The sequence below is a fragment of the Stegodyphus dumicola genome, chromosome 3, assembly GCF_044657685.1.
Source record: "Stegodyphus dumicola isolate Sdum_Otavi_A_Nest chromosome 3, ASM4465768v1".
Classification (NCBI taxonomy): Eukaryota; Metazoa; Arthropoda; class Arachnida; order Araneae; family Eresidae; genus Stegodyphus; species Stegodyphus dumicola.
The window spans coordinates 170,380,103-170,394,636 of NC_140770.1; the positions used below are offsets into that span (position 1 = coordinate 170,380,103).

The window sequence follows — 14,534 nt, forward strand, 5'->3', positions numbered from 1 at the left end:
GAAGTGTCACCTTCGTCGGTAAGTATTGTCACTTGTCAGCGAAGTGATATGCTACAGTCTACCAACGACTGCATTGAAGCAGCAGGAAATTGAAAAGGGAAAGCAGTTTCCACTACTCTTTTTGGCTCTTCACTATATTTAAAAAAATATATATATGCTTTACTTCCTCCGCAATTCCGGGTTAGTAGTGTATAAAATCAATTTTCTATTGCGCCTGCCTGATCTTTTTTGGATTTTTCTTGTGCGAATAGCGGGAGGTTGGAGATAAACCAAAGATTGAAGTATTTCAATGACATCAAATGTTGCCAAGTACAGGTACCTTCTGAAGACAGACGTGGCTGAAGGTGAGTTTTTAATGAATTTAAAGCCTTCGCTAAATTTTAAACGAGTGCATTTTAAATTTTTTGTATCCTTACGATGTGGATATATGGATTTTTGGTTACCTCGTTAAGCAGCGAATCATATATTCAGCTCTCAAGCCAGTTACAACATCTTCTGACAGAAAAATATAGGAATTACAGTAAGATATATAGAATTCGTAACAGAAAAATATTGATTACTTTTTCAGATTTAGTTTATCAGAGTACCAGGAAAGAACCGAGTTAAAGGAAAGAGTCTAAAGAATTCTTGTTGATATTAATCGACTACAGAGAAAAGAAAATTAATAACTAATGCCCGAAAATTCTAAAGCAATCCAGTTAAAGCCTTTTTCTATCGTGTACGTCTTTTCTAAGCAAATTTGCATACAGTGATGGGCATCTGTGAACGTGTTGAGTTAGCAGCCTTTTTAACCCTGTATTATCCTTTGAAATCACCAGCTCCTGACAACTTGACGGCTTAGAAAGAAAAAGCGCTATCCAATAAATTTTCACAACATAGGATACAAAGAGTTATTAATTATTGTGACTCTACATGTGCGAGAATTTATCATCGTCAGCAGAGCCTTTGCCCTCTAAGAACTGTATGCATCCTTTCGTTAGATGCGTCCTTTCCCCACCATGCGTCCAATTTTATGTAATGTTTGGCTTTTTTTTTCTTTTTTCTTTTTTCTTTTCTCATAGCGTTTATTGTATCATGGTCCGTTTGTGTATTCAAACTTTTTTTAATGTGCTCTTTTACATTGGTTTCTAATGCGTTTTATGAGCATATTTTGAGGTTAGGTAAATATTTAAAACAAGCATGTCACTAACCTATTTAAAATTACACGCGATGAATGTGTGCTAGAATTGTATAAACAGTTAACTGATATTAATGATAATTATGTTTAAATTCGGTAATGCCATTGCTGTGACCCGTTCTGCATAATCTATTCATGCAATTTTTTATGTTGATTCCTGCATTCATTATAAATACCTCTTGATAAAATTTTGCAGGGGGATCATATTCAATCTATCATTATGTAAATCGGGGATGGTTAAAATACATTTAATTCATTCCGCTCACTAAAGCATCATTTCTTGATAAAAGCTGCATCTTTCAAATACCATTTAATAAATGCTTACTTTCCTGTTGTTAAAAAATTATCGTCAAATTTGTTTCGTTTTTATATACGTATGCAACACTCTTGGTGGCTTACATGAATATTGTCAACTGTTTTTTGTGACTGGTAATGTTTAGGCGAAGCTAATCTCTCTCTCCGTGTTCATATTTCAGTTTCTTGATAAAATGTTCTAATGCTCGTTTTCCTGTTGGGAAAAACATTGTGGGGAGCTTTACTCCGTTTTCATGTGCAACTTCTGGGGTTTTACCCATGAATAACGCTGACCAATTTGTACCATAACAGTGGCAATGTTTAAGCTACACTAATTCGTTCTTCCGTGTTCCTATTGACAGTTTCTTGTCTCTCACTAGATGCTTTCTGTCATAAAAATCCATTTAGTGACTCTAGCAAGGCTCATACATTTCATAAATAACTGGGTTCATGCATTTCGAACAAGAATGCATCGCGTAGAAATTTTATCTTTTATTTTTTTTCGCGAATGTTGGTAGTGCAAGGAAGAAATATTTGTCTCGCGGGTTTTGTTGCTGACGTTTAATCTACTATAGCAAAGTATGTGTGCTCTATCTACTAAAAGGAGAGATATCGTTATGCAGGGTTTTTAATGCATAACTTGCTCGTATTCACACTTCTCTGTTTTGTCTCAGTTACACGCGTCAGTTTTGTTTAGGTTTCTTAATTGATTATCTTGCTATTAACTATTTTATCCTCTTAATATTTTTCTAGCTAAAAATTGTTAAATTTAGTTATATTTGTATTTTTTTTTTTTTTTTTTTTTTTTTTGCATAATTAAATGTTGATAACGCATTTTTTTTTATCACACTACCCCAAGTATTAAAAAAATCTGGAAATATTTCCAGTATTAAAAAAGTCATAGAAACTCTAAATTTTTGCATAAATCAGACTTACGTTTTTGTTATTGCATCCTTTAGGTTATTTAAACTATGCAATGAAATACTTAAAAATCAATTATTATATTGTAGAAACTTTATAGTATATTATGCATACATTAAATTGCTATAGAATTAGTATAGTATATTCTTAATTAAGCAGGGTAATCCTAGAAATGATTTCCACGATTAATGCAAATCACAATTAATCCGAAAGCAATTAAAAATACAACAAAGGGAAATAACCGATATTATAATTAACAGAAAAATACTGTTGAGAATTTACTTGCATTTTCGAGCATTTTAATCTGGAGCATAGGTTTATTTAGTTATGTAAATCAAATCATTATTCAAATCAAAAAGAACGTACTGTATGGGGATAATATAATATATATATAGAGAGAGAGAGAGATACAGATAAATAGATATAGATATGGATACGTAACATGCCTCGAGACTAAAGAATTTTTAAGTATTCGTTTTATGTTATTATATTTTTATTATATTATTTTATTAAAGTAATTTGTTTTTGTTGTAGTTTTGATGTATTTTCTCTGTCAGACTGCTAAACTTTGATTTAATTATTATATCTTGATTATTTAATCAACTTCGCAACATACCACGTGACTATACAATAAATAACAGAAGAATAAACATCATTAGAAATGAAGAAATGAAGTTATAAATGACATTAAAGAAGAATATTTACAACAGAACTTGAACAATATCATTCAAATTCACGTCAAAAAATCAGTTAGAACTGTTTTTAGCAGCGTTTTCTTTTTCTTCAGGGCAATGATTTTACCTTATGAAATCTTATCTAATCACTCAACATGTTGCCATTTTGCTCTACAATAGTATAAAATTTATTTTATCCTTTCGTTTCCTCTATTATGTTTTCAATATGAAAATGTACATTTTTGCTCCTGAAGAAGAGGGACCGGTGTCTGATCGCCCTTGAAAAAAATAGAGTTTAACCAAATCTATCCCAAGCTAAAGTTGCTTTTTTTTAGCAACAGAGGCGCTATTAATCTCGATCCTCATTCTTGTGTGCGTATTACTTTTCCTATAAAAGGATGTTGCCATCAAATGTTATCATGCGTTATTTTTAAAAAGTAATCTAGCGAATGTAAAAATATGTATGACAACACTTTATCAGGAATTATACATTATTTATAAATATTTTGCGATTTTTATGATGAATTTTAAGTGACGTGAGGGTGAAGAAAGCGAGGTTTAATAATAAAGTGAAAAAGGTATCCTTATCCTTAGGCTGATAACCCTCGCATGCTTTGCCATATTCTAAATAACCTAGGCCACAGATTTTGCTTTTTCTCTTTTGAATTTTCTGTTGGACATTTGTATATGACTACCGATTGCCTTATGATCGAATAAGTGAACGTCTGAAAAACTTCTTTCTGTATAAGAATGAGAAATGGAAGAAATAAAACGTAGGTAATAAATCCAACTTTAAAACTGTTATATACATTTTGAGACTCAGCGATAAGATGAAACGTAGTTTAAACAAAAATTGTATAATAAATCAATAATATTAAGTAAAGATTGAAAGAAACTGAAGCAGTTATTTTATAGCTTTATTTTATGACATAACTCAAACATTGCGCAACATGAGCAGTAAAAAAATAAATTAACACATGGAATTAATCAAAAACTTTACCGTACACAATGTTTCGGGTAAAAACGCTGTTAAACACTAATAATAATAATTCCGAAACGTAATAATAAATTGTGCCAAATTTAAAGCTAAAGAATGCACTTACACCTGGATGATATAAGTACACCTCATACAGATAGGGAAAAATTTGTCCCTTTTTATCACGTTGTGGGAGGATGGAAGAGAAGAAGGTTTTCCCTTTGATCCTTATAAGATCAGTTGAATGAGTCCGCAGCACACGCATTTTGTTCTCTTCGCCTTTTGGAAACTGACTGCACTTTAAGGTCTGTTTTGGTTATATAATTTTAAGCAGGCATTACTTAGTTAAAAGTACATATTACATTGTACGCACTTTTGTTACTTTATGGTATGCGACTTTGAGCTATTTTTCTGTTTACTCTGGAGGGGAGGGGGGGTAGGAAGAGCATGCAGAGTCTTGGAAGAAAATAATATGATAATGAAGTAATAACAAATATATGTAAATATAATAACTAAAAATTATTTAACAAATGTAATTTAATCAGTTATTTTGTATAAATATACATAATTATAGAAGAAAAACAACAGAATATAAAAATGTTCGCGAATTATCAAAATTATTTGCTAGTTCGTCTTTGGGTCGCTATGTACAATTTGTGAATTGCTTATCTTTAAAGAATTTTAATGCAGGAAAGACGAATGCTCGCTTGGTACGCAATACATCGACAGCTTGGTTGTCGATGTATGTTGGTTAGTTAATAAAGCATAATAAACGAGTTCAAACTCTCATTGTATTTTTTAGTATACTTTGGAATAACACAAATGCTTACCTTAATTCAGCACATGCGCAAAACATTGCGTCAGTTTAACATTTTGTGGAATGTAATACAAGCGAGAATTCATTTGCGCTGTAATTGGAGACCAGTGCAACAACTGAGACTAAAACATACTTAGACCCTATAATTGACCGAGCTATTGCGAAGAGCAACGTTGCCGGTTTCAGAATTAAAGCCCAAGGGCACGTGACATAAAGAATTCCGAACGTGGAGAAAATCTCAGATGAGAAAACGGAGAAAAGGGGAAGAAGAGAAGAAGATTTTTATGATGAATTTTAAGTGACGTGAGGGTGAAGAAAGCGAGGTTTAATAATAAAGTGAAAAAGGTATCCTTATCCTTAGGCTGATAACCCTCGCATGCTTTGCCATATTCTAAATAACCTAGGCCACAGATTTTGCTTTTTCTCTTTTGAATTTTCTGTTGGACATTTGTATATGACTACCGATTGCCTTATGATCGAATAAGTGAACGTCTGAAAAACTTCTTTCTGTATAAGAATGAGAAATGGAAGAAATAAAACGTAGGTAATAAATCCAACTTTAAAACTGTTATATACATTTTGAGACTCAGCGATAAGATGAAACGTAGTTTAAACAAAAATTGTATAATAAATCAATAATATTAAGTAAAGATTGAAAGAAACTGAAGCAGTTATTTTATAGCTTTATTTTATGACATAACTCAAACATTGCGCAACATGAGCAGTAAAAAAATAAATTAACACATGGAATTAATCAAAAACTTTAATCAAAAGGAGCAAGACAATCCAATCAGACAGAGTTCGCAAAACGTGACGAGCGATCAGAGCTTTCATGAAGGACCCAAGACAATGCAAATAAATGACAACAATATGAGAAAGATACTCTACAGCAATGGTACCAATGACAAATTCAAATACAAAAAAACAACCTCAATCAATACTACTAAATACAACACAATTCAATACAACTATACAACACAATTCAATACAACAATACAACGAAATTCACTACAACAATTCAACAACAACCTAGGCTACCTGGTTACAACACTACTATTTCATCATCACAACAATGCGAAGAATCTCACAGTGCAAGTTTTATCAGTCTCCAAGAACAATATTCAGACTACAGAAGAACTTCAATTAAAATCAGATGCATTGGAAGTATAAACATCTGCCAATTGAGGAGCTATGTGATAAAGTTGTCGTCTCCTTTCATGAAGATGTGAGCTGCAAGGCATTTGCCTCAGACCATAATCTTCGAAATGATCTTTGAAGAGAATTTCATAATTAAAGACTTGGGAGTAATTAACAAAGTCACATTTCACAGCTTTGTTGAAGAATCTTTCATTAGATCTTCTGATGTAATCTGGAATCATCTCAAGTTTTAAGTCTCTATATAAAATTTCATTACGGATAAGAAAGTGAGAATCAGTAATAATGCGCAGAAATTTGTTTTGCACTACTTGTAATTGATGCAATTGAGTTTGAGTGACCGTGTTCCAAGCAGGAGCAGCATAACAAAGTATCGGTCGAATGCAAGTGGTATAAATGTGTCTTTTAGTGCGCAAGCTAAGATTTGAATATTTTCCAATGACCGGGAGAAATCTGCACATTTTGCCCATGGCTTTGCTCTTGACACTTTTAATGTGGTTGGATCATGTGAGGTTCAAAATAATTTCTAAATATTTGGCCTTTGTGACCAAAGGAACAGCTTTTTGAAAAAGGCAGAGATCTTTAAAAGCAATATTTTTCTTAGTTTTGCTGAGAATTAAAAGTTGTAACTTGCTAGCATTGATTTTTACACTCCAATTTGTGCACCAATCTTCTACAGCATAGAGGTAATTCTGATTTTTGTCTATTGCATGATTAGCTTGGATAGATTTAATTGCAATCTCCATATCATCGGCATAACATGCTAACAGAGAGTAATTGTCCAAACCAGGGTGTGGAAAGTCTGATATGTACAAAAGATACAGCACTAGACCGAGAATACTTCCTTGTGGGACGCTGGATCTTATAGGTCTTGAATTGGATTTTTCATTTCCTTGAGCGACGAAGAAAGTGCGGTTCTGCAAAAAGGAGAAGATCAGAAGAATGAGTTCTCTGGGAAGTCCTAAGCTGATAAGCTTGAAGATGAGCCCCTCATGCCAGATGCGGTCAAAGGCGAGACTAAAACTGCATTTCTTGTTTATTGAAATAGTATAAGGATTGTTCCATTCTTCTGGGGTTTAGAATCGAACTGATTCGAGTAGTGAAACATTATCATATAAAAGCAGTGTCAGGAGACAGTATCGACGGTTATGTTTGTATGTTAGCTCTCTTTAAAAATATAATATTAGTACTGACAAGTAAACCTTCTTTTCTTTGATACCGGTTTCTCGGAAGCCCACATATTTTCTGAAAGCTTATGTCACAAGTAGAAGAAGCGTAAAATCTTAGGGGCAGAAGGACAAGCGTTTAGGAGCTATAGGACTCACAAAGTATGAGTAAAGTGTTAGAAACGTGACACCAAAATTCGCTAAAATGCTCGTTTCACGTATTTATATGAACTAATAATATTGTAAGAAGGTGGACATCCCAATAGAAAGGAAGAAATAACTCGTTGAAAAGAAACAATATACGTTGGGATGTTGAAAATGTGACTTCTTATTGACTTCAAACAAAATCTATTACAAAAGACAATCAATGTGCACATCACAGAAAAAAAAAAAAAAAAAAAAAAAACTGTAAGAAGGGCAGAAAGACAGTTCACAATGGGAACATTTTACAAAAGCGATATCCTGCCACTTTGCACACTCATCATTTGTCAATGAATCGAAGCAGTAATCCATTGGCGCAATCCACATCCTAAGTATCCACCCTTATAGAAAGCATACTTAATTAAGTTCTTCAAATGAGGAGCGCTGAACTCATATAGTGAAAAGGACTGCAGGACCAGAAAACTATCACCTTGCCAAATGTGCTCCTTTGTCTAGATAATAATTGTGTCCGTCATGTAATGAACAAAAGAGCTCTAGTGTCTGAAGAAACGAATATCCAGAGGCTGGATCTTTCCCGTACATCCTTCAGTTACCAGTTCTTTTTGTAGGAGTTTACCATCAGGTACTTCGAAAGCAAACACTGCATGAACATACAAGAAATAGAGACGTCATTACGGGAATATGTCCATCTACACACACTTTAAGCATACTTTGTGGGTCCTATAGCTCCTAAACGTTTGTCCCTCTGCCCCTAAACTTCACAGTTTTTCTAGTTGTGACATAAGCTTTCAGAAAATATGTGGGCTTTCGGAAAACCGGTATCAAAGGAGAGAAGGTTTACTTGTGAGTCCGAAGTTTTCTGCACATATCATTACAGAAAGAATATACTAGCCAATACCATGTGGCTCATTTGATGGCAAATTTCCATCCAAATGGTGCTGTGGAATAATTTCGTTGATCAGGCCGGCAGTGCTCGCCGAAAAGTTTTACACCGCTGTAGAATAGATATTATCTTATTCGTCTGATTGGTTCTCATACGAATAGTATCTTATATGACACTACGCGACTTCCTTATGTACTTCCATAAATTACACACACTTTTTGCTGCACTTCTCTTAGGCTTATTTCCTCTGATTACTCTAGCTTAATTGCTTAATTAACCGATCCTACAAGGCAAGTTGAAACTGATGTGAAAAAATACAAATTTTTAAAATTAAATATCCCGCTCAGTTTTGTCTTACGGAATCAAACTTCTTATAGTTTATTTTTTCATAAAGAGCATAAAACGTTCCCAAACAGTTCTCAAATAGGAGAATAGCAAAGGGAGATGGCATTAAAAATTTAATTTTGTTATTTGTCTAAAATGAATTTTTTTTTTAATTTAACATTGCCAAAATATTAATATTTTCATCGTTTCAAACACTTCTGTAATTGGAAGTGTATGATTTCAACCAACGATTGCGAAAATAAAGGCTCGCTAAGCACTTTTAATCCCGGCCTATACATATATATCAAATTATAATTTAAATTTACGGTAACCCCTAATTCTCCCTCTCTCTATTCTAGAAATTGTAATAACTCTTCCGGATTGCGTCATTTCTAGATCAATCCATTTTGCATGGCCTGCGCAACGCTGATGACGTAGCCATTTCGGAACCTAAACTCTAAGAACTGAAACCTTAAACCCAAACCTTTCTTTAAACAGACTGCCATATTAAATTAAATGCGCAGTTAGCTTGCAACTCTGTTGGCGCTTGGACTCTGTTTCATTTTGCTGTGCTTTGCCGTGCAGCTAACTACCATATAATGAACAAAAACTACTATATAATGTGCTAACTACTATATAATGAACAAAAACTACTATATAATGTGCTAACTACTATATAATGTGCGTATTGCGCCTAAAATATAATACTCTATATAAAATTGTGGTGTGCGTATTGGGCTTATGATCATGTGTATTGAGAAATATGGTCTTGATAATTAGTTCGTGTTCAGCAATAAAGATTATGTTCAGTTGTCTTAATAATTAGTTTGTATTCAGCAATAAAAATTATGCTAAGTTGTACTGATAATTAGTTCGTATTCCGTAGTGAAGATTATGTTCAGTTCGGCTACGTCTATTTGCAAGTCTCACCTTGCAGAGAACCGTCGTCAATCCGTTGCAGCTTACTTCAAGTTTTTATCACACACATATCTTGATTGTAATAAAAGGAAGGTTCACAACTAGATGGTATATCAATTCCATACACAAAATTTCAACTTTCTGCGTCTAATCGTTTTTGATTTATGAGGGATACATAAGTATGCACAAACGTCACGAAAAAAGCGATTTTGAATCCATTTTAAATCTATTTTACTATCCATTTTAGAAAAAAAAGATTGCTTTGTTCTGTTCGTATGTACAAAAGGCAAACAAAGTCAAAATGGGTACGAGAACGGTCAAAATTAAATATATCTGTTGAAATACGAGACCCGAAATTTTTTGTGGTTGCAATATTTCGTACAAGTAAGTAAAAAATAACATCTACGAATTTCAGAGTTTTATGAGACGTAGAGTATGCAATCAATGTAAACCGCAGACCTATGAGCAGACATTAGATTTCTAAGATGCTCGTAAAACGCAGTTCAAGGGCGAAGTCTTTGCTCACTGCAAAAGTAAGGCATCGGCATGTAAAGTAAACTAAAGAACAGGCGTAATGGAGTACCAAACAAATGAATGTAAGTAAAAATCTAAATAACAGTAAGGGGTTACTTTGGTGAGTCTAAATTTGACCTAACAGTATAGATAAGTGATGGCGAACCTATGGCACGCGTGCCACAGTCTGTACGCAGAGCCTCATCAGCCGGCACGCGAATAAAATATTACTTCCTTAATCAATAATCACAATAAAACGATTCTATGTAATTTAAATAAGTGTTTTAGTCTGTTCTTGAACGTTTCATTTACTTATCGCATAATGCCACTGGCATAGGGCTATATCTATATCTAGGCTTAGACCCTATGCCATAGATATAAAATTTTCATATATCGTCATAGAAATGATATACATATTTATTGACCCAATTTTTGACGTTTCAGTTGTTTGGGCCAATCATATTACTTGTTACATGGCAAGGAATACGCCAAAGTTGAAGCAGCTAATGTTTGCTAAACAAATTCAAATTTATTGCAGACTGCCGGCGAATTTTAATACTTTCATTGTTAAATAGATTCCAGTTTTCAGATCTAAGTATTTTAAGGTAACTTATGAATAATTTTAATTTAATATCTTAAACGGAATGGCACGCGGCTATTCCATTTTGGGCACGCAGCTCCAAAAAGGTTCGCCACCACTGGCATAGATGATCAAAGACTGGTGCAGAGTAGGTAGTGAAGAATTTAGCCGTGATTGTTTATCGTAAATGGATGTTCTGGGGAGGTTTTCATGTGCAGGAAGTTGTCCAACGAAATTATTATAAATAAATAAAGAAGCCAAAAAACTATCATAAAGTGAGTTTAGCGCTCAAATTAATACAGATACTATATAGCACAAATTGCTTTTCAATAGCAATTAGCATATGTATCGTGACACCTTCCTTACTCAATTAAACTGGCAAGTAAAAGGACACATATTTATTTTTTTAACAGCCGAGCGCTTTACTTAATAACCATTAGCATTGTGCCACTACAATGGTCGGAAGTGATGCCATTTCGTTATGGAAGTACCTAACAGGTGGCCACCGTTGCCTCTTATGAAAGGACGGACAGTTACAACCATGCCTTCTCCGGGATTCGAACCCGGGCCCATCGTTACAGCAGTCAGGGACACTAGCCACTATACTGGGCGTCACGTGAGCCATATATACATCCGTAATAATTCAAAACTGCTTAAGCACTTGATCCTTATGCCCATTTATCATTTCCTAGGCAAAAGAAAATACCTACACGGTAATAGTAAATCTATACTTTGACGTTGCTTGGCTCTAGTTACAAGCCTATAGAAAATCTTTGGAATAAGATGGGTCGAAAGGTGTTAAAAATGTACGGAACAATAAAGCAGCTATAAGAAGCATTTATTCAGATTTGGTTCCAGGAAATATACCAGAAAATTGTCCCAAATTTAATTTTATTTATGCCGCAGTCTTCTGCAGATGTCACGAAAACAATGTCATCAGTTGTTACAATTCAGATTTTCCTTTTTTTCCTCCTGTTTATTGTCGGTGCTTCACTTGTAATAACAGATTCAGAGGTGATTGTTGCGTGCTTTTTTACACAAGTTTTGTTAACGTGGGTTTTTTTCATCGCGACAGTTCGTCGTAGGTATACATTTCCAATAACAAAAATGTTTTAAATGACAAAATTTTTTACGTTTGGCATTTTTAAATTTAAAGAAATAAGTTTTCTAAATATTACAAAAACCTAACTTTTTATGCGTTTCTCCTGCGCCTACACTTATATTTCAGAAAATTTTGTATTCCCTATAAAAAATAAAACACAGAAGATCTGTCTATTGTATACAAAAATTGAAACATTTAATTTCAAAATTTTTGGCGTCATGTTTAATATGCATTGAAGGGTCGATTAATAAATACAAAAGATTAATTAGAGCTTGATTTCCCCACCACCCCCCTTAAATGCCATTCAGTGTCATTGGTTTTAGATTTAGTATTGTCTTTAGTTTATAATTTTGCTATATTTGGTATACCGGAAGAATTTTAACAGAAGTAATTTATTAGTTTCCAGAGTCTCAAAGTACGTTACTGGTAATAAATGTTAATGATTATTAATAATTATAAAAATACGTAATGAAGTTTTATTACTTTACAATCATAATCTGTTGATCGTATAAAAAGTTATTAATTTTTACTTTCTTGTACGAAGTAAAAAGGAAGTATTGTAATCGCGAAAAGTTTCAGGCAGCATATTTCAACGAAAATATCCATTTTGAACGCTATCGAATGCAATTTAACGATGTTTTTGGCGTCATATCTGTACGTAAGGACAGAATAAAATACTCTTTTCCTTAAAAAAATTATAAAACTGCTTTAAAATTAATTCTGAAGAGAATTTTTCGTGGCGTCTGTACGAACGTATGTATGTACGTACGTATCTCGCATAACTCAAAAACAAGTAGCCTCAGAACGTTGAAATTTTGTATATAGGACTGCTATAACATGTAGATGTGCACCTCGTATTTTGGTTGCAATCGGCCGCACCAAACGTATATAAATATATTTATATATATATCCACTCTATTACCCGGCTCAGTGATCTGAGTTTCTTTACTCTTATATGTTTGTAAATTGTACATTTTTTGCTTTAAAAATGATTGAATTATGTTGTTTTTATCTTCCGGTTAAGGATTTTATGCCTTTAGTAAATCTGTGTGCAATAGTTTTAGAATTATCAGCAATTTTAAAGTTGTTTAATTGCCGCTAAGCCTGTTTTTAATGGCGGCCGTTGATGTTTACATTTGAAACAGGAGACTAGTGGATTTGTTGCCAATCTAGAGAAACTTAGGTTCGCAACAGCAAAGATAACGCATTCATTTATTATTGCCAATTAAATCATGCTTAATTCTTTCTGGAATTTTTTCGAGGAAATAAGCGTTTGAGATTTACTTCGTAATTTTTAATATAGATATTTTGAGTTTTTATGTATTTTTGCCTTGTCGCGAAGTGAAAACTGAATTAATTAAATGAGAAATACTCAATCGTCTGTGAAAAACTGTTTCTTTTTGTTTTGTTTGCTTAATTTCTTTTATACATAGTTCTAGCTTTATTATAGTATTTGAATAGAACATGTGGCAACGATTAGATAATTCTCTAAATGATATACATTTTGTGCATTCTGAGTTATAATATGAATAAAATATAATACTGTTAAGTAAACCTAGCGCCAGAGTGTGGCTATGGTAGACAAAGTGAATTTTAAAGAATGCATTTATTCTATTGTGGTTTATGCGCTGTCGGCGAAGTAGGTTTAATTCAATCTAATAAGTTTAAATAAAATGCAAGAAAAATGCGTATAATTTAATATTCCGTACAAGGAAGTCATGTGGTGTACACATCAGATTTTTTATATATAGCTAAGTGAAAAGGACACAGTGTGTTTAGAGTGAAAATCCCCAAACCAGTAGATAATGGCGAAGTAACTAAAGCCGCAAAACAACTGCAGATCGCCCGTAATGTGTTCTGTGCGAAATTCTATTCTGGTAGTTGAATAGGCTAACAATTTGCGGTCTTTGCGATTTTCCTCGTGTATAAATTAAATGTGGCCAGTTTCTCTTAGAAAATACCTTACAATCCCTCGCCTAAGACAGTGCACTTCGCTGTCATCAAATAATTTAATCCAATCTACTTTCAAGTGAGTCCTACTGAAACTGAATCGTTGATGGCTGACTCATTGAGCAGAGTGGAAATCAAACGGTCGTGTAGTAACATCATGACTAATCGACTTTCAGTTGCCCCACGTAGCGTGAAAACCATGGAGGTAGGAAGTAAGAAGGAGTCGCCCTAAACAAGTTTCTCCGTACCCTGCTCTGAAGCACCGGCGATCCCTACGTGGTGACCAAAACATTGGGTCATTTACCATTGAGTTCTATGGGATTTGACGCGTTCGGGTGTAAATATTTTGTAATTACGTCGCAAATATACATATAAATGTATATATTTTCTTTTTCTACAACACGTCAGAGTCCTAAGTATGTGAAAACAACATATTTTTAAACAACATTTCATTCTGAACGGAATTAAATGCTATACTTTTCACAGGACAGTTTTCTCAGAATGGTTTAATTTGAATGAAATATTTTCACAAGTTTTCGTTAATTACATTAGAAAAAAAAAATTAAGGTAATTCGATTTTATTCGGTTAAGGTACAAAAATTAAGATCAAAGTTTATTGTATTATTAATATTAAAATTATGCATTATTTCTTTTCTATTTATAGAGCTTCTTCCTAAAATACTTTCTTAAATATGACATGATTTTTTGGCTTCTTTTAAATAGAAAAATGTAAGTCAATCTATAATTAATGCTCTATTCGGTTCATTTTAAATTAGAGAATTATTAGGAAAATAGTATTTGACTTTCTCTGAACATTTCTGAAAAGGAAATATTTTTTTTTAAATTTTTTTTTTAAGTATTATTTAAAACTTGTAACTGAGTTATTATAAAATGTAAAGGGAATAATTCTTTTAATTATACT

The 14,534-nt window shown here is 33.1% G+C and overlaps 1 protein-coding gene across 1 annotated transcript in view; it reads left to right on the forward strand.

Moving 5' to 3' along the window:
• Positions 1 to 216: 216 nt before the first annotated feature.
• The window catches only part of LOC118192641 (uncharacterized), a 64,257-nt gene continuing 49,939 nt past the window's right edge, over positions 217 to 14,534 (forward strand). Inside the window, exon 1 of the mRNA XM_085813609.1 lies at positions 217 to 344. The gene's annotated coding sequence lies outside the window, so the exon portion shown is untranslated. The remainder of the gene's footprint in view (positions 345 to 14,534) is intronic.